We start from the raw sequence: 22,636 nt of genomic DNA, 5'->3' as shown, positions 1-22,636 counted from the left end.
ACAATTCCATGGGTAACTGAAAGAAGGGACCAACCAACGAGTTTATATATTACGAACTAAAGCGCTACGACAAGGCCTGTCCTCTTCCCTGATTGGTCGATTCTGATCCACCTCCCCATTTGATATCACGTATCTTCCCCTCTTCTTGACTCCAGTTTACTCCCACCACTATAGGTTTTTCTTTATTTTTTTTTAGGATAATGCGGTTTAGGGTAATCCATCCAATTGGTTTTTCTAACGACCAAACTTTTTCGCGTATTCATTTTTATTAAATAATTCATTTAATGAAATTATTTCCTACATAGATTATTTATTATGTTTTATATCATTTAACTTCAACATTTATTAATTATTGGGTTGGCAACTAAGTGATTGCGGATTTTGTCATTTCCTTCTTATTTGAAATCCGCAATCACTTAGTTGCCAACCCAATAGTAATAGAATATATTAATTATAGTTAATTAAATGTAGAGCTAGAAAGAAGTTCTGCAGAAGGGATACGAATTTAATTAATCAGATTGGAAAGAGATGTCTTTTTTTTATATTCTGATCTGATGATAACGTCAATAATGAATAAGTATTTTTTTTTTTTGTAAACATAATAAATAGTAAATGCGTAATCAGATTTCCTATAAATCTTTTTTTCCTTATTAGATTATAACCATAAAAAAGAACAAATAAAAAACAAATAAAAAAAAAAAGATCCAGAAGGTCAACCATTGGAAATATACCGCCATAAAGAAAGAGAAAGAAAAAGAAAAGAAGAAGAAAAGAAAAGGAAAAAGGGAAAAATTGAGAGAAAAGAAAAAGGAACTTTCTCCCAAGTGAGAAGAGTCTACTTCATTTTTCCTATTTTACTTCTACCTTCTTCGAGAAATATTTTGCAAAGAATATCCTAATCTATATATAACATAATTCATGAAATATTATTTTCCTCAAAAATTTATTAATGAATTATTATTATTTAACTCGTCTTTTTCTTCTCGAATAACGAACATTATTACTTGTTAATATCACTATGAGCTAACTAATCGAGTAATAATCACCAAATTATGAAATATATATCTAACTAATACATTATCTTAATTAGTATCTTGATTAGTTTAAAATGGATAGTTAATACTGTTTAATATCATAAATAAGAAAAATGATGAAAAGAATATTTATAGAAAGCTATGTGAACATTAAAAAAATGTTGTTATCTTTATTGCCTTTTTGTCAGGAAGTCGAATGTTATATCGTATCGAACAATAAAGCCTATCCGGTAGATTTGAACGCGATTATACGATTGAAGAGCAGGTACGATAGATAATTGACGGGAACGGCCGAAGCAGATGCGGTCGCAATCATGCCGCTGATTAAACGGTTTGATTAAGCGTCTAATTTACTCGTGTGTACGATGTAACGTTGCTCTACGTTAAATCTATGCAGTTCAATACCTGGTAACATTCGCTAAGGTATATATGTATATGTATGCTCCCACACGGATATCCACGTGCCAGTATATAACAGTCCATAACGCGTAGCAATCGTACCATCCATGCGAAGCGATACATCGCAAACATTCGAATCCAATTCGAAGGTCTATTGTACGATTTTCGCACAAATGCTATCGTTAACTGTCTTTCAAACTTTTTAATGGCTTTGAAGTGATATATATCAAGTAAAGAAGAGATATCTATCTCACAAATAATCTCTCATTATAAATAGATAGTAAAATAAATACATTTGTGCATTCGATTGTTTTCAGGGAAAGCGATAGGTCTAAAAAAAAAAAAGAGAAAAGAAAGATTTTCAACTTTATCATAAAAACAAAATTTTCAAAATTCGTCTACAAATTATTTTTCCTTCTTCTTTTTCTATTTTAATCGATTATCAAGAAGATTATCCTCGGGACATCCATAAAACGATGTATTGTTGGATCCCACATTCAACAATGAAATATTCAACAATAGTGAAGGAAAAATAGAATTATTGCCTCAAGCAAGTGCGCATCTTCGTTGCTTCGCAATACACGATTGCCCTTTTTACACCAAATCATCACTTGTGATGAAAAGTGGATTTTGTATGATAATCGAAAAGGATCAAGCCAATGGGTAGGTAATAATGCACCCCCAGGACACACCCCGAAACCGAAATTTCATCAAAAAAAAATTATGGTCACCATATGGTGGAATGCCCAAGGAGTGATCCATTATTCCTTTCTACAACCAGGTGAAACTATAACAGCGATGTCTTACTGTCGTAAAATTGATGTCATGCATGAGAAACTTATGAAAAAACAACCAACATTGCTCAATCGGCACGGCGCAATATTACTGCATGATAACGCATAACCACATAAAGAGCTTCAATTACTGTTGACAAATTAACTTCTCTGCAATATGAAATTTTACCACATCCTCCATATTTACCCGATATTTCACCGACCGATTATTACCTTTTTCGTAATTATGAATTATTTTTAAGAGAAAAAAAATACAATACCCAAAATGATATTATAAAAGACTTTGAATTATTTATTATCTCTAAAAATAAAGATTTTTTGCAAAAAGGCATATATGATTTGGCCAATCGTTGGCAAAAAGTCGCAGATGCCAATGGAAATTATTTCAATTAAATATAATAAATAATGTGAAAAATTGCGTTTTTGGTTTTTTATTTTCATTCAACGCCCGTTTCATAATTTCCAACCTAATATTTTTTCTTTATTATTGTTGAATATTTCCTAATGTGGGATCCAACAATACATCGTTTTATGAATATCCGTTTTTATAATTTGAATATTATCACAGTTTCGGCCATGTTCATTGCAAGTATCAACATGCATATATTAGATAAACAAAAAAAGTTCATAAGATTTTCAGTAGAATTTAGATTTCATATGCAAATATGCATCGATCAATTGGTACGCTTTGCAAATCAATCGGTGATATGATAAAAGAATGTACTGCACAGATGTTGTTTAAAAAATTTTCTTCTAATGACGAATCATTTAAAGATTTAACACATTCAATACGATCTTGCGTTATTGATAATAAAAATAATTTTTTAAAATAAATCGAAAGTCAAAACATGTCAAGAATATTGTGAGATATTTAAAATCAATGATGAATTTCTATACGTTCGTATTAAATTAGAAATAGTCACAATTAAATTGATCGTATAAAAAAGTTTTATTCTTATCGCACAAAAAATAATAATATTTGTTTATAATTTTTACCAAAATTTTTTTACAAATTAAAAAATTTGTTAAAAACAAATAAAACTAATTAAAGTAAATTGATTTATTTTCCTTATTAAATCTTTCTTATAAATTTTTATCTTATTTTGAACATTCGAGGATGTTTCAGCTAGTCAGCGAGAATATAAAGAGCGAACCAAATCTGACTTACCGAAAGAACGGAGAAAAAAAGGTAAAAGAAATATTGTACGATAGTGGAGCATGTGTATATACTTGAAAAGAACTCGACGCATTCTCATTTCCCGCTCTTACGGATCGCAACTGCTCGAAACTCTTAAGTCTCTCTTATCATTCGTTGTTCACGAAAAAAACAGCGAAATGACTCCGAAAAGATTATTTCACACGTTCGCTGACAGAGAAAGATTCTCACAGTACGCGTATCTACATCTTTAGATACTCCGTGTCAAGTTCGTTAACATTTGTGGTTACGTTAAAGTGATATTTCCTAATTTAAATTTTATAGTGTCTTTATGAACACAAGTTATTAAAAAAATATATATATATATCTTTTTTAATATCATTGTGTTGAATTATTGTATTCGATTTAAATAAATTTATGAACAATAATCCAGCCTCTTTTTTTTAATCCAATTGCATAATCGTTGAATGTAAAAAGAAAAAAAGAAAAATTTGCACACATATGGAAATCATATTCATCGCTATCATTTGGGATTATTCGTCGGAACGTTTTTAAGATTTATTTGTCATTAATATGCGTGCTACTGATTGTATAGAATGCCTGTGTGTTGGCATACATTATTCTTATGTTTATGTAGAAAAATATCATCGAAAAGGTGGCCGACGTGAGCGGCAAGATGAAAGCCTTTGTCGCTTTCTTCGCCGTCTCCTGTTAGGAGATTTCATTCGTTTTTATCACACATGTTTGCAGCATCACTATCCCAGTACGTATCCCTTGATTCCATGGGTGGGATTCTGTATGACGCTGAAGCATGTTTCGTGGCTTCGTGCTAATTAAAACGGTCCACTAGAGACTTCACGAACCTGCCTGTAACACTCGCCAACATTCGAATGCGTACTTACTTTGTTTAACTAATAGTTACTTTTGTCGGTGATTACACTCGTGAAATCCTCAGTTATTTATAAATATAAAACTTATTTTTTTCCTTTTTTACGCAGTACTACATACGTTTCATGCTTTTGTATGATCGTTTCTATTATTCATCGATGAAAAATTTTACGGTCATCATCTATTTATGTATATAGGAATTTGATGAATGTTCAAATTATAAGAATTCTATATTTAGAATATTAAAAATGTTGGAATAATTTTATTTATAATAAATGTATTTTATTTAGAAGAGTCATAAATATCGTTTGCTGTTTCTTTTTTTCCTTTTTTTATACAAATTATCATTAGAATCTTTGTTCTATTTTTCATATAAATCCTTCTTCTTCTTTTTTTTTTTTTAAGAAACCGATCCAATTTGGAAAGACAAACGTTGAGTGCCGGAATTAGGACGAAATTAGGCGAACCACTTAAACCACATACGTTCGGAGCAATTTGGAAGCACTCCAGGAAACGGTACAATGTAGAAGTGCATTTTTTCTTTCTCTTTTAAGAACCGTATGTCCTCTCTTCCTGCTTCCTGCACTTCATTTTTTTTTCTCTTTCCTCGCCTTTTTCCGCGGAGGAAGAGAAATCTCTGCTCGTAGACACGTTTTCAGATCGGCGCCCGTGACATTTTTTATTCTCGCGTATTACGAGGAGACAGATGCGTCTCAAGGGTGCGTTCGTTTTGAACACGACGTAGCAGAGAATATCTCTTTGAAATTACACGAAACTTTACTTAGGACCATTAAAATAAAGATCGATCTTGGAAAACTATACTTTTATAATTGTTATTAACGGCTGTAATTTAGAATTTAACACGATTTTAACGCGATTGCCTTTATCTATTTAGAAATTGTTGAAATTACAAATTTTTAATAATCCTTTCTTGATAAATGAGTTTTACAAAGTATAAGATATTTCTATCTCTAAAAGAATAAAAAAATTACATTATTTATTTACTCTTGCAGTGATCAATAGCGACACAAAAAATCAATTTTCGTTATCAGAAAGATGTAGATCGCGGGAAGAACAGGAATATTGCAATAAATTCTTGAAGTATACTCTCCAGGGAGTGTCCGCGTCGGGATGAAAGTTAATACCTATAATTTCGCACGATTATTCTATAATTTAATCAAAGCGTCAACCTCGTCTGTTCGGAACTACTCACTGAATCTCTTCCACCATTTCACCTCGTCATTTCGAGGCTGTGCTTTTAAACACGAGCAGAGAGAGAGAGAGAGAGAGAGAGAGAGAGAGAGAGAGAGAGAGAGAGAGAGGAGGAGGGAAGAGAAAGAGAGGGGGAGGGAAAGAGAGAGATTTTGTTAACTCGGTTATAAATTTGACGCCGTATTATGTTTGAGAAAGCATAGACCCCCATCTACCCCTACCCTTTTATCTTCCACCATTCTCTAGCAACGAACGGCTATGATAGCGGCTATGAGGAGATACCTTCTTGCATTAGACTTTAGTCTTGGATTAAATTATACGTCACAGGATTGAAGAGATATTTCGAATTTTCTATAAATAAAATAAATAGCAATTTGTTTAAATTAGTAATAAATAAAGTATGTAGATAATATCTACCTAGACATTATCTATCATTCATTAATATCGTCTACGTATTATGTTAAAAATTACTATTAATTGACATGTCAAATTCTTTTTTCTTTTATCACTTTATCATCATCATCATCATTATTATTATTATTATTTCATTATTTTATTATTTTATTATTTTATTATTTTATTATTTTATTATTTTATTATTTTTAAAGTATAGGTAATAAATAAATGTGAGAACAATATAGCAAATATAGTATACATCATTTAGAAATAATATCTTTCTTCTTGCGTTCAAGATAGATATTAATGGAACTTAATGAGATAAGAGTTTCTTACGATATACGATATAAGAAGAAGAGAACAGGTTAGGCGAAGCAGTCTTTAATGATACACTTTGTGTGTTGACCTTTTAAGCCGCTCTCACAGTGAAACGTTTGTCTACACGTTTCGCTGTTCCCTACCGTCGGCACGTCGTAAAGCTTTCACGATTTAAGTAGCATATCGCAACCTCTTCACTTGGCCGTACGCGAATACTTGAAGCATCACTCGATCCTAAGAACGGTATCATCCCTCGCGAACAGATGCACTATTTCTATGTCTGTATTTGTGTATGTGTATGTGTGTGTATATATATACGTTGGTAAACTCACATACGCATAATTTTTTTTTCTCTTACGTCTCAAGCATATGTCTCCTTTAGTTTCTGTCATTAAAATTTTATCATGTTTTTGTTGTTTTGATATTTTTTCTTTTGACAGTTTCTTTGTAGACAGTTAACTGCAGAACTAATACTATTGTATATTTTCAAAGAACTATATTTCTAAAGATATGAATAAAATGTGGTAACCATGAAAATACGAAAAATATGACCACGTTCTCATGTTGACCATATGTTCCACGTGTTCATGTTATAAATGACAAAATTGTTTGAAAACACGTTTTCTTTCTAAATTTTCACCAGTACAATACGAGAGAATATAGTGGAACGTTAATGTCTAAGATCGTGGAAGTCTGGCGGTGAAATTACATTTTTTAATTATGGCCAGAGCAAGTTCATAATTGGTGCTCACTACGCGGAGGATGAAACTTATTAGTCGGCAAGACTTTACCGTCCTGGGGAATGTAACATGCCTGGCTCGTGGAAGGATATCGTTGGGATATCTCAGGGGCGCGGCTACTCAAAAATTTCAATTTATCCAACAAAAGATTTTGAATAATAAATTTTTACATATTAAATTATTTAAACATTTATATCAACAAATTTGATATACGATTAGAACGTGTATTCGGTTCAATACAAATATTAATAAGAAAAGGAGAAAAGAAAATACCTATTGAACAATATTCTATTATTCAACGTAATAATTTTATATTCTTATTTAAAAAATAAAACCAAAAAAATAAAAAAAAACCAAAAATATTAAGTATAGCAATACGATAAAATATATATTGAAATAAGTGTGTCCGATTTATTTTAATATCAACAAAGTGAAGTAAAGAAAATTGTTTAGGAAGACAAGTAGGAGCATTCCTGGCACTAATCTCGAGTTACGTAGCAACATTTTCTTGTAGACGCAAAATATACGAATTTGTAGGTGGCATATACACAGTGCCTACAATACATTCCTCTTCCATTTCTTCTATTTTCTTTTTTTTTCTTTTTGCATATATATATATATATATATATATATACATTGTTAGATATATAATTTAAATTATCCGCTGACATGATTAAGTTTTGAAGTATTTTGTGTTATCGCACTTTCGTAAAATCAAATGTTAACTTTTGAAAAATGTGTACGTCATTGGAAAAAAACAGTATATCAAATATTTTGAAAGAGGTCAGCCATCCTCATGACTGCGAGTAAGCGAGAAGAGAAGATAATGTTTTGCATGAACTACCGAAACGCGTTCTAATTAACTGGTTCGCGTAGACCAGCTCATTATACGGATTATTACGCTCCTAGCTTAACGTTCACCCTACATGATATAACGTTCTAATCTGAAATACAATTATAATTTCAAAATTAATCAGCATGAAATATAAATGCATATATTGTTGATAAGAACAAATAATAAATTCGATCATTATTCGAATTTCGAGACATTTTTTAATATTATAATTATATACCAATGAACAATCTTGAATTATGTTTTGTAAAAGGATCAATTAGAACAATAAATTAATATCTACTTCAAATAATATACTTAACTTTATGATTATGTAGGAAGAAAAAAAATAAGTAGAATTTTAAAAGTAAAATTCGAAAGAAAATAATTATTGAGATCGTCAAACGTACAAGCAAGGTATAAAGGAATATACCCAGTGAATGTGGCGGCCATGATGGTTGAGAAATCTCGCTTATCAACGTGGGAAGAGTTGCTAGGTAGGAGGGGTGTAGAAGAGAGAAGAGAAAGAGAGAAAGAGAGAGGAAGAAGATATCGGGTCAATACTTCGTGGGGGGCCAAAACGAGAGAAGAGACCAAAGCGAGAAGGTAAAGAAGGGAGGCTCTGCGAAATGGAGGGGAGCTTTACGCTTTGCCGCTCCTCCTCTTTCGCGCAGCATCCGATTGGCGGTGGCAAGGCGTTAAGGGTGGAGGACAGGAACAGAGACAGAGACGAATGCCGAAAAGATGTGAAAGGATATTCGATTTTTTCCTTATAATCCCGTACCGTTGTATGTTAGAATACGAAGTAGCATCGATTTATCAAAGATCTTATCAACAAATTGAAACGCAAATATTTTATTTCGTACGTTTTTTCTTTTTCTTTTTTAACTCGAATGTATGGAATTGGATATTCTGTCAGAAAGAAAAAAAAAAGAAAACTAAACGAAGAAACAGTAATGATATATCGATATATTGACGAGAAAATGAAATTGTGAAAAAACTGTGTGTAATTTTTATAAAAATATATTAGTTTGTTTTTACGTCGATAGCTTAGACGTTATTGAAGGTGAAAAGAACGTATCAGGGATCCTCAAGCTCGTCGTTCATTGGTGGTTAGAAGTCGTGTGAAGGTGGAGAAGGGCAGATAGAAGGTTGGTAAAGGCAAAGAGAGGGAGAAGAAAGAAAGAAAGAGAGAAAGATAGAGAGATAGAGAAAGAGAGAGGGAGAGAGAGGGAGAGAGAGAGAAAGAGAGAGAGAGAGAGATTCATCGCCTATCACCGTAGGGACGAAGCGCTGTGTTCGCCTCGAATGCGGTAAGGGTGGATGAGCAGCCTCGTGAAATGCCATCATCAAGCATTCATAAGGTATAGCGGTCTATTTATCAAAGGCAACTCGCTGCCTCGCCTTGGAAGCGTATCAAGAAATTGCGGATGGAAAAGATAAGGTTGCGAAAAAAGTTATGCGCTGGGAAATCTCTCTTATGTTCCTTTTTACGTCATATTTATAATGAAAGTAATTTATATACTTTTGGATTGGTATACACTCTGTATCTCATTGATTTTGATCTTTCTTTATCGGGTCAAATTTTTTATTGATTGCTTATCCATTTTTTATTCTTCGACAATGATTAAATATAAAAGAAAATCATCGACTATGACAATAATATTTCTTTTTATTTTTCCATACAGGAATAATGATGTAGGCTGAACTAAATGTTTCGAAAAAGCCATAAGGGAAGCATCATCATCAATCAAAATCAGTGCTGGATAAAGAACTGAAAATAGAAAGAGAGAAGGAGGGTGTGAACACACCCTCGAAGAAAAAAAATCTTGTAATTATTGCAATCCAATGAAAGACGCGCGAGAGCATATGCGAGTATTCAACCCTCCGAAGACCGAGGGGTCGCGTCAACGAGGCTAGTTTTGTCATTGGAATTTGATGATCCTCTTCTGCCTCGTGGGATTCGCTACATAAATATTTGCTAGGTAATCCCTTCGGCGGATTCCTCCTCCATATATCTCTATTGTTCCTCCACCAATTTGCACACCCTTCTTCTTTTCGACAAGCTTCTCTTCATTTAAAAAATCTATCTTGCACCTGCCCTGAGATTAAGGGATCATATTCGATAATTTTCTTTCTAAGATTAACGTTTAACGTATTCGTTTGACTGATCCATAATCGAATTATTTTTCAATGAATGATATTTAAGGTTTTTCAAGATCACTTTTTCTCTATTATACAACGATTTTTATTTTTAGATTATTTGAACAATTTTCTTCACGTTATACTCATGTAATAATCCTTTCGAATTATCCAGCAGAGCCGTTGTTCTACGCTCGATTAATTTCTTCAGCAACCCTTTTATCCCCTTTAACCCCTTAGCAACTCATTCTCTTATTTACTGACAGCAGGTACGGATTACCCTTCTAGCAAGTGTAACGTGGGGACACGCATGTTGGCGCCCCACAAAATAATAAACACGATTGCTCCATATGTAACGGATATACATGATGTTACGATGACAATCGCGATGATCCCTACTGCGAGAAGTTAAATCACTCGGTTTAACGTCCTTTTCGGAGGGAGTTTCTAAAAGGGGATGATAGGATGATCGGTCTGAGAAAAACAGAACTACGTTCAATATTTATCCAGTTAATTACATTCATTAGTCACATCTATATCTCGATTATAAAAATAGATACATATTTTAATTTTATTTTATTAAATGAAAATATCGGATTTTATATATATATATATATATATATATATATATATATATATATGACGTGTTATTTTACGAAACGTTAACATATGTTGGATAATACTTGTATAGATAATCCCATTTAAGACATCAGTCATCAATAATCTAGTGACCAGTTCTATCAAGTATGGCATTACTACAGGATGATAAATTATGCGTTTGGATGTGTCATTAAAAAAGGTAAATCCTCTGATGACTGGTGCGTTTTTTTAAATGAAAGAAAAAAGAAAAAAGAAGAAGAAAGAAAGAATATATTTTCTGGATATATTAGAAAAAGTCTACGTGAATAAAAATAAAAGAAATCTTTATGAGAATAATACATACCCATTTAAAAAATAATTTCTACGATACATAAAAATCTAATTCTTTTGTCTTCGAGAAAAAGCAGAGAAGTAGGCAAGTTATTCCTTCGGATTCAACATGTTCACGGATTCTTTCTTATTCCATCCTAATTCGAGAGAACGACTGCCGTAAAACGAATCAGAGGGGGATCATGCCTCGAAATTTCTTCGCCGGATTACCCTCCGGACGATCGTTTCTCCTTCCTTCTACAGTAGCTGGGATGAAGAAGGGATGAAAATTTGGGATAACCAACCGGCGGAAAATCGTATTCCACCATCCTACGAGCGCGATTGCTTTCGAGTTATCAAATTCTTATCGAATAGTACGTACCGATAAATTTGATAATATTAGAACAATCTAAAAAAAAAAAAATAATAAAAGAAGAGGAGAAAGAACTTTGAGATTAGAATTATAATTAAACTCTTTGTCAAACGTTAATCATTCTTCAATATCATTTATTACTACGGTATCATTTGTTATATTGTTATACTATTGCTATCGATTGATAGAAAACGCTCTATGAGAAGAAAACAATTATTCTTTTAAATGTGACAAACAATGAACGAAATATTTTGATTTATTTTTGTGGATGCCCACGTGTTAGCTTGTTTGATGTATATGAAAGTTTTTATTAGAAGGAAATAATGTTTCATTATGCAGAGTCTGGATTGCTCGCTGTACTAATAGATACCAATGTATCTTATATTTTTCCCGTCATTTGTGCTGTTAGTAGGAGCAACAGCAAGAACAACAGAATTAGGATTTAATAGAATCTACACTGCTATCACTACTGACTGCTACCTTTCATAGTTTTTAAGAGCATCGTTCAAAGGTTTACGAGTGCGCGAGAAGATAAGCTCGATCTGGATACATATATTTTCATCCTCGTTATCCTTTATGTCGACCAGTCTCAATCTCCTATGAAATGTCTAAGACAATATTTTCAATTTTGTTTACGATTAAACTCTTTAATATATGTACTTGAATAATACTTACAATATAAATAATTTATTAGAATAATATGATTTTTAACTTTTTTATATACACATATATTAAAAAAAAAAGTCTTAATTTGAAAGTTCAATTGATATTATATATTATTCAATAATAAAGTAATGCTAAGGTTTGTAAATTTAATGATACAATTTTTTTCTTTTCGCTGATTCGATTCATGTTCAGTTCTCTTCAATACCGATATCTATCATAATTATATATTTGTTGATTTTCATTTATATCGTCAGAGGGCGAACACGTATGGTTAAACTCGCTTGATACGAATATTATTATGCAACGATCGTACAGATGGAGCTCGAAATTTAAAAGCAATATATATGACCCAATATAATGTTGATTAAATGACCAATGGTATGAGATAATCATACTACTTTGTTTGGTTGGTAGATTGCGCAGAATTAATTGCGCAATATTCATATTGTTTAGGTTGGTATTTATTTTTAAATACGAATATATAAACTATCCTTCATATGTTAGAAATACAAGATTATCTGTCTTCAGATAAGTTAAACATCAATTCTTTTATTTCACTATGTTATAATTATAATTACTTAGAATGACTTAGAACATATGATTCGCACTCATGTTATATGTTTATGTCAAATATTTATATCATATAAAAGGTTTATTAAAAGATTTACAAAGGCATACAAAATTTTGAGCTATCCCTAGCATAACAACAGAAATTCATTATTAATTTTGCATATTTAAATTTTTAGTAAGGTAAATAATTATATCCTTTATTACAATTGCATGTCATTTCATTTCACATCATATAAATATGGATCTGATTTTTGTAATATTTTTATAAAATATACAGTCATAAATTTTCTTTATTTATAAACATTATATTATACGTCTTTAATAAAATAAAAAAAACGAAGGATGACACAATTATATTTATATTTTCAAATATTGTTGTCAAATGTCCAGGTACATTACAGAAAATTATTTATCTGGCTGAGGACTACTTTTGAAAAGTACATTTATACAATCTTATAAAATGTAAAATGTATATAAGTAAATTATATTAAGAGCATTTGTTTTGTCTGTTTAGTAACAACATAAAAGTGATTTGTATATCTTTAGTTTTCATCTTTGGTGCCAAATAGTATATGGAAGCTCTTTGGCATGTATGCGATAAAATTATTGTTAATACAAGAATAAATCCTGTTAAATAAATAAAAAGTAACTTTATAGAGAACTTAGATATTCAAGATGAAACTTATACAATGAGAGTGAGTATTTCAATATTATAATAAATTTATTATTAATTAATAATTTTTTGTTAAATAATGTTTTAACCATTTCTTTCACAAGGATAAAATATTTTAATGTTTAATAGATTTATGGTAATATTATATCATTTTTCTTTAAACAATTTAATATTATAATTATGGATATGTATTAAATTTATTAACTAAATTGTTTGTATTTAAAAGTATATTTTATTTTACTAATGTATTATATCAATATTATTCTTGTAGCTAAAAATTATTATTTCAAAAACTATAAGTACAATAAATCGTTAAAAATTTGTTTATCTCGATAATAATGGGAGAAAAATCTTTACTAAATATTATGAAAAAACTATTAATAGTCGAGAAATAGTACTATTAGTACAATAAGTTCCTAGTACTATAAGTTCCTAGGGTATAATTTTATAAAAGAAAAATGCACGAATGTTTGTAATCTTGAAAAAATATAGGTTAATACAAGATTAATACATGGTAAGTAGGAGGATTGGTTTATTTAGAGTGACATAACTAGGTCGGCTCCATTGCAACTCCTGATTGATCGGACCTTTTTCATTGACTTCTTATACACTGAAAATTTTAAATCTGATTATGGAGCTCTTTAATATCTCATCTTTTTCCCTACATTTTCATTTTTCTTTTTCTCTTTGTTTTTTATCTTTATCTTTTTTCGCTTAAAAAAATTTATAATATTAGGATATTACTAATAGCATCTAACTAAACACAAATACTCATATAATCATACTAAACACAAATACTAGCATTAACACGCGCATCCTATTATTATCGATGATCTTTTGTTGTGACAATGCAATTGAATTATTGGCCGATCATGTTTATTTATAGTGTTCATTTTCTTGAAAATTGCAAGAGAATTGTATGCGAGTGCATCTTGACTCCATTTACTGCTCATTTTGTTTTGTTTTTTTTTCTTTTTTCTTTTTTTTTTTTTTCCAACGATCCGTCAACGCCGTGATTTATAGTCATTTGAAAGATAAACAGAACATTGATAGCGACGACATTCTGACACGAAGCGTATTCGATCTCCACTCCTTCTCATCTCTCTTACAAAATAATTCGTTAATTTGAAATTCGTTCCTGGAATTTTATCGGATATAAATATATTTAGAGAAAGACGAATGATAGATTGGATTTTATCTTAGCGAAAAGAGCAAAAGGAAAAGGAGAATAATAATGTTCAGAAACTCACTCGCACTTTTATACACTCTTAGAATGTAATGGATAACATTTATACACAGAATCTTTTCCTCGCATGGAATCGTTTTCGTAAATCAATATATAAGCTGGAGAGTCTGTAAAATAGAATCGTTTCTAACATCTAAAAGTTCTTCTGACAATTATATTCAACAGTCACATGGGCAATCGTTGATTCAGAAAGCTGGTAAAAGCAATTAAACATATAAGCAGTTGAAATTAATTTGAAAAACTGATCTCTGGTTGGAAAGAAAGAAAGAACATCATATTGGTTAAGTTTAACACTACGACTTTCCACTATTTACTAGATCCCCACTATTTGCAAACAACCAATGAGAAGACACTAAGGAAAGTTTCTAATCTTAATGTCTAAATCTGCTTGAGAATTTATCGATAGAATTAATAAATATATATCTGTTTTAGATATTATAATTTATTTATAACTATATTATACTAGAATAAGCATTTATTGTTCACATTTGGTGTTAGTGTGCTTGTAGATAAACGTAATAGCAACTACGTAGATGCTCCATTTCATTGTTCATATATTTCCGATATTTTTGAAATTTTAGAAACTCACGAAAAGTTTGAAAAGTGAAGAAGACAGGATAAATGAATGTTCAGTAGCCGGTTAGAAAATTCTTTTCAATAAATGAAACGTCCTTGGTTTGTCAAGAAGAAGATACAAGTAATATCTACTAATGTTCTCGTCAAAACGAAAGTTTTTCTTTTATCAAACGTGAGAAGAAAAACAACCGCAACGAAACACGTTAAAAAGAATCCATCTGTCAGCTTCCCATTTTCATTCAAGAAGAATTTCGACTCAAAGGGAGGTATTTTTTCATTTTGACCGTAAAATTTTTTCAGTCATAAACCAAAGCATCCGGTAGAATCTGAGGTAACCATTTGATATTTCCATTTTTTTTTCTTCTTTTTTTTCCTGTGATACATTAAGTTCGTTAAAGTATTTTACCATGTAACTAATATCTTTCCTTTTCTTTTCTTTTCTTTTCTTTTTTTTTCTGGCAGAAATATCAGTGAATTGCAATTTTCGTTTCTAGACTTTTCTTAATGTTTCTTAACGTTTCTTCGTAACTTTCACTTTTGGGGTTCATATAAATTTTGTCTTCAAGAAAATTTGATTGACAATAATGTAGCGTAAAAGTTGTGGACTAAAGATGAGGACGTGACAGGAGTAAATTTTTCACGCAATTCAAACTTGAGAAAGTTGGTATATCTTTAAATACACAATATTTGTTGGTAAACAGGGCTTCGACAATTATTGAAAGAAGATTCTCACCGTAATGAATTGTGTTCCGGATATTTACGAATTAGATGCGGTCTTGAATATTCTTAGCTACCTTGAACTACTGGATTTACGTTCAAGGTATCATTATCACCGATACTCAATAGATATATTAGTTTGTTCATCTTCGGGTATAAGTTTAGTTACTTTCTTCTTTGATCTTTCCAATATTACTTTTTATTTACTATTTTCTGATCTCTCCAATAGTCGTATATAGATCGTTCTTTAATTCATTTTTTAATCATAAACTTGCTTTAATAAAAATTATCTTATATTTTCAGCTCATACAATCAGATCAAATTTTTTAAACATTAATTTTTTTAGAACGAAAAATTATGTAAATTATTTTTTCCGTTTACAATGTCCATGTGAATTTATTTATTTGATTTATTTCTAGATGTAGATATATAAGTTAGAAAAACAAATGCGAAGTAACGACGGTATCGCGAAAACTTTATTTTTTGATAAAAGTCACACGAAGGAAAGGAGAAGATTTAAATTTTCATAGCAGTAATATACTAATCAAAATAACAGCGTCTGATTTGTTATTTTCTGTTCAAGAATAGGCGGATATATTATCACTTTCTTTTCATACTTCTTTTTATTTTTGAATTTTATGACATTCTTCATTTCTTCTTCTTTAAGTGACTCAATAGATTTGTTTTACATCGATTATTACTTTCCTCTCAATGTAAAGGAATCGACTTCAACAACAATTTCGTCTTTTAACATGCTTATGCAATGAATGCAATGATAGACGTTTAACATCAAGACGATAGAAAAATCAATATTTTCTCTATTCAAATTTGTCTGATTTACCAAAAAAAAAAAAAAAAAAAAAGAAAGAAGATATCAGAGAGTAAGAGTAGGAAAATTTAACAGAGAAAGTCTTTTTTGAAAATGAATTCTTTATAAATAGAATATATAACACGGTATATATATATATTATCAGTGAAGCTGAAATGAGATAGTGCTCTCTCCTGATTTGTGACGAAGTACGATAATAATGCGGATGATCGAATTCTTCGTCATTGAGCGAATATATTGGACGTAACCATGGCAGCCGTACAGTGCTCATATTGGTTCTTCGCCAACTATCGATAATAAGAAAGATAAGATAATCCTGTATATTGGGACTATACTTTATCGTTCTTTATATAGTTATTAGTAGAGATAGGAGAAATTTTTCGTATTAGTTAGAATCGTCTTTTGGAAATTGCCGATCTTTATTTCCCCTCGAATCAAATTCCTCTTCGAATCAGAATTCGACATTATAATCGAGAATATTCTGATGGTGATACTATTCTTTTCTTCGAAAATGCTAGAAAAATAGAGCAACGAGGTAGCTGTCCGTGTACTGCCACACGCCATTATACGAAATAAATGCGAGTTAATTAAAGGGCGGAAGCAATTACTTGCGAATAAATCGTAGCCGTTAATCCGTTATAGCGCAGTCAAGTCTGTACTTCTCTCTTCGTATTGTATCACGTATCCAACCCCAAACTACCCTTTTTCGCTTCGTCTCACTGTCCGTCGGCACGTACACGAGGATAGGGATTTGCGAAAACGACGCCGATCCCGTGCTACGTTCGCATAATTGGCTTTGAGCGTCGCCAGCTGCGACCTCAACGATGCCCCATCCTTCTTTCCTTTCATCCTTTCTTAACTTTATCTTCGCTTGCAAGATCCTTACACTATTTTTCTCTTATGTCTATTCTATGTAATACATTAAATGAACGTAATTATATCTGTTTTTAACCAAAAAAAATATTAAATGATGATTATTTTTCATACATTTAGCAAATAAATTCAAGAAACGTAAGGAAATATAATTTTTATAATTAACTCTCAAATTAATTATTTCAAATTATACAAATTTTATGGAATTACTTTACACAATTATGAAATATACATGTTACGATGATTATATTGAATATTCTATCCTCGAGAGTATGTGTCTCGAGGCTTATAATGATTACCGTTAAAAGATTAGAATGATTTAAGCAAATTATACTGATAATCAGATAAGAAATTATTAAAATCGTATTTGTTTATAAAAAAAATTCTGAAGATTCATTGTTGTCAAAACATTGTGCTAGGTTTATTTTCGGTACAACAAAAACTCCAGGGTACGATGACTGTGATAAACTTCGAAGCTGATGTCCTACTGATGCTTTTTGTTCTCTTTAGAAGCTGTCTTTTCTAGCAAACTAAATCGATTCTCCTTTTCGTGTTTCAAAAGGTCGCATTCCTTTTTTTTTTAAATTCTACGTGCAAATATTGTGTCAAGGACATTGAACACGCTGTCAAACTACAATTTCAGCGATTCGATACGTAGAAACCATGTCCATGTTTGACAACGTCCTCGATCGTAATTTCAATGAATGTATTTTATTACAGATTTCATTTCGTAAGTTTGCTAACATTTTAGAAAAGATACGTCAAAAGGCTTATCTTTTTTGTTTAGCCATTCGACAAAATCAACCCAAATGAATTTTTATTTTAGCCTAAATGATTTTACATTATCCAAGGATAATGAAAATCATCTTTTACGATATATCAGCTGATCTGTTAATTTCTCAATGAATTCATAACAGTAACAGTACTGAATCGAAAGTTTAGGGAAGATGGGAGGATGATTTTTTTTTTAATATATCGTAAAACTCGACTATAAAAAAAACGTTCGTCCTTGAAAAATATTTGTATACTTGTAAAAAAACTTTTGTACACCTGTAAAAAAATACTATATTGTCAAATCTACTTCGTTAAACACATAAATCTCTCTTGTTAATTTACTTTATCTAGGGGGTTTTGTAAATATTGTCAAATCTTTAGTAGACTTCCCACAGTGTGGCACGTGCCACACTTTAATTGTTCCTTCTCTTCTATATCTACCTAAGCTTCCTCTACTTTTTTCCTCTTTTTATTTTCTAACGTTTAAATTTGTGCGAATGACCTACTGTTAGCCTTGACCGAAATGTTTTATTAAGTAATAGATACGTCTGAGCGTGCGGAACATTCGTGCTTTTTCCTCGCATCCCTTTTTACTTTTACTTCTTCTCCCGAGCTTCTAAATTGTTATTAAAAAAATCCTCTTATCCAGTATACTCGTAGAATTTATCATTATCATTAATATTCATTATTTACATGGAATAATATAAGTTTATTACTTTTAATGCATTTTCAATAAAATTTTTATTCGCTTCCATAATTCATATATAATAATTATTTAATAAAATATTTGTCATATTATTATTATTATTGTTGTTATTACATATATATATAAAAAATAAAAAATACATTTCTTTTTAAAACATTCATTTAGAATGGAATATTTCAGTTGATCTTTTTTTTCAGTTGCTAAAAATCGAAGATATGATTAATTTTCGACATTGAAGAAAAACTTATGGTAAAGAATGACATTCACGTATTTCAATCTTCCGATGAATTCACAGGTGGAGTTATAAAAAAAATGTCCGTGTCGATGATATATACATAGATGGGAGATAGGTATCGTTGATAATGAAATAGTAGTACTAGCGTTGGATAAAACTTCAGTGACTTTAGTTTGATTAAAACATCGAAGAGATCGTTGGACGAATTTATGAACGTAAAAGTAGATTTCATGTATATAACCGGTGACTACAAAATACAGGCCACTATCGTGGATGAACCAAAGTTTTGATTAGGAAATTTCAACATTAATTCGATTTTAAAACTGTTTCTTCAGGTCAGTGCTCGCTAGACCTTTCTCTCTGAAGTAACTTTCTGCGACGGAAGCTCACAGTTAGAGAGTATTATACAATACTTATTTACGTACAGAAAATCATCGAAAACGTTGAAAAATTAACATTAGACCCAATCAGATAGTCTATCTTTTTCTGGGATCTTCTATACTTTATAAAATTATCATGTCTTAACTGTATTGTATTCTCGTGAAATTAGATTATTTACATTTTTTAACAATCTTTTCGAGTAAGAAAAAGATTCGGCAAAAAAGGCAAAAAGATGGTAAAGAAATGTCAACCAAAGGAAAAAAGTAAGATTTTTACATCAAAGAAACAAGATCTTCCTCGCTACAGGAATAATCTTTTTCGATATTGTTTACAGAAAACATGACATCTTTTTTAAGCACAAAAAAGGATTGTTCGTCATTTTCTTGTAGCGAAATCGTAAAAATCCAAAAATACTTAGATAAAAGAAGAAGAAGACGTTCTTTTTCCATCCTTTTTCTTTTTTTTTCTTCTATTTTCTTTTTTTTCTTCTCACGTTTATGACTCCAGGCCCACAGCGATATATACTTTTCTAGGCTAGAAACAGTTTCTCTTTCGTCACCTTATATAATAGATACAAAAAGCAAAGCAAAAAGAGGGCTGGGTTTTTACGAGAAATATACGAAAAAAATAGTCCTAGTAGCAAAATGGAGGCAACAAAAAAATATTTGTCTAGGAAGGATTAACTCCTTCCAACGATGTTTAACTAAGGCTCGATGTGTTAATCCTTTCATTTTTTTTTTCCTTAGAGTCCTTTTCCATTTTTCCGAAAATCATCTTCCCTTTTTATATCTTTCCACTTCTTTCTTTTATCGTCTTTCAATCTCATAAATTTTTGCCATTTTCTTTTTAATGGTAATGGTTATTTCTATTGTTTCTTTTTTATAATATATAATATTTTTGACAATTATCTTCTTTATATTTCCATTTCCTGATTTTTATAATTTTTCAAAATTACAATAACAAAATTACAGTTAAAAAATTTTAGTTATTTCATTTATAACAAAAATATTAAAAATGATTTATTTTAGGACAATCAATGTCTAAACAATTCTTCTTTCAAGTTCTTTTCGAATCGACATATAAGTTCTTATAATTGTATTTTCTATAGAAGAAAAATCAATTAAGATAAGCAGGTACTTTAGAAAGCTGCTACGTCCCTACATTTCCAAAACTAATAATAAGTAAATTACAATAATTTTACAATAGGTTTATTGCCACCCTAATATTCTATCTTTTTCTATTTATCGTTTGATAATAATTTGTTATACTTTTCAGAATCCTTCGTTACGAATTTTCTTCAGGTCAAATCTTGCTTTAATTTTTTTATTATAATGCAACTCTGTTAGAATAAATATAGAAGTATTATAAAACTAAAGAAAGTAAACATTAAGTATATTAAACTTTATTTTTTTTTTCTATGTTTATTTTTTTTTTTATCTTTTTAAAAAATTATAATTTATTTTCCGAAAATAGTGCCATTAAAAATGGTAATCCAAGATAAACTAATCCCCAAATTAAATAATAAACTATTGGGATATGATGTGATAACCAGATTATAACTAATCATAATCGATAGTGCGGATACTCAAATATATAATCAAATTGTGAATACGAATAAAGAATGAATTAGTATTCATTTTTAAGGACTGTATGATAAACTTATTATTCGAACTTAAACATTTTTAGTTAAATACAATTCTCGAAAATGTGTTAAGAAACTTAATAATAAATAAATTTATAATATAAAATCATTGATAAAATCGTAGATAAAATAGATTTATCTGACTTTTTCTTTAATATATTAATTTATAAGTTATGATAGTCACCAGAACAAAGACCAATACATTAGATTAGCATCGGTATGACCATTACGAACTATCCGTATACGCCCACAACTATAATTCAAAATCTTTACAATTACAATTTAAAATGCTTACATTTTACACTATAAAAAATCAACCGAAATAACATTTCCATTTTCCTTTTTCAACAAATTATGTTAGCCGAAGTCTAATCTTATCTTAGTTGAATTACAATATAATCCTAAAATAACATATTAAGAAGCAAATTAGCACTCTCTGTCAAAGCACAACTTAGAATTTCAACATATATCACATAGCGTGATTCACTGGTAAACTTAGTGTATCATAAAAATCATTTATCATATTTAAAAATCATATAACATTTATAAAAATAACATATTTAAAATCATCATTAATATAAGTATATAATTATATTATTACAACAATATATAATTATATTATTATACTATTATATTTCGCCTATCATGATTCAGTCAGTCAAGTTTGATTTGTAAAAATTAAATATATGTGATTAGCAAACATCACGACGCTTACAACACACATGAATTATCTAATATTATTCATTGTTTCAGGAAACAATTGAAAAAGAGAAAAACTAAAAGGTGAAGATTAACTGATTCATATAAGAAATCGATTAGAATTGATCAATCAGAGAAAAATAATCCTTTTCTAATAGCTTTGGTTCGCAATATAAAAGCCTGTTGATTCTTTCCCTATGTCAGTTGTATTGCGCATACTCGAACCATTATCCGTACTTGAGTTTTTGGCGAGAGTAACAGTCTACACTACTTTGATGATTGGAACAGTCCTCAAATTCTTAAGGAAAATAACTAAACGCGTTTTTTTTTTATTTTAGTAATTGCATATTATTTTTACATCTTAATCGTGCTATCTAGTAGATGCATACATAGATAAGGATGTATGGTGTGATGTTAAAAGGAAGTACTGTGTGGTAGAGTGCGATTACGGCCTGTGGAGAGAGAGGATGTTATGGGAAAAACTTGGCAAAAAAAAATACTGAGTAGGGAAGAATTGAAGTAAATGATTTTTTCCAACGATGTCGAGTAGGTATTTACTTTTAAATAGAGTGTAAACAAAGCCTCAAGAATATTGAAGACGTCTTTTTCGAAAGTAACTCTTTCGAAAATATTACCTTCCATAATTGTATTGCAGTAAAATAATAAATCGAAAGTTATTAAGAAAAAGAGGAACAGTAATAAAGATCAATATTTCGATATTAATTGATATTAATTTTATGATAAATGATAATATGTAAAAATAATAAACCAATAAAGTCATAAAATGAAAAAGAAGAAAGAGTAATAAGTTGTAATAATAATTAATTTCATCCATCATGTATTTCTTGGATCAATT

The 22,636-nt window shown here is 30.1% G+C and overlaps 1 long non-coding RNA gene across 1 annotated transcript; it reads right to left on the bottom strand.

The window, feature by feature from the left end:
- Positions 1-14,047: 14,047 nt before the first annotated feature.
- LOC124421557 lies at positions 14,048-14,586 on the bottom strand. The gene is made up of 2 exons (XR_006941692.1): positions 14,353-14,586; positions 14,048-14,240 (listed from the first exon to the last, which is right to left on the bottom strand). It is a non-coding gene; the product is annotated as an uncharacterized LOC124421557 (long non-coding RNA).
- Positions 14,587-22,636: the final 8,050 nt, after the last annotated feature.

This window comes from Vespa crabro, chromosome 2 (assembly GCF_910589235.1).
Source record: "Vespa crabro chromosome 2, iyVesCrab1.2, whole genome shotgun sequence".
Taxonomy (NCBI): domain Eukaryota; kingdom Metazoa; phylum Arthropoda; class Insecta; order Hymenoptera; family Vespidae; genus Vespa; species Vespa crabro.
The sequence above is the reverse complement of the archived record's forward strand: the minus strand, read 5'-3'. Positions and strand labels throughout refer to the sequence as shown.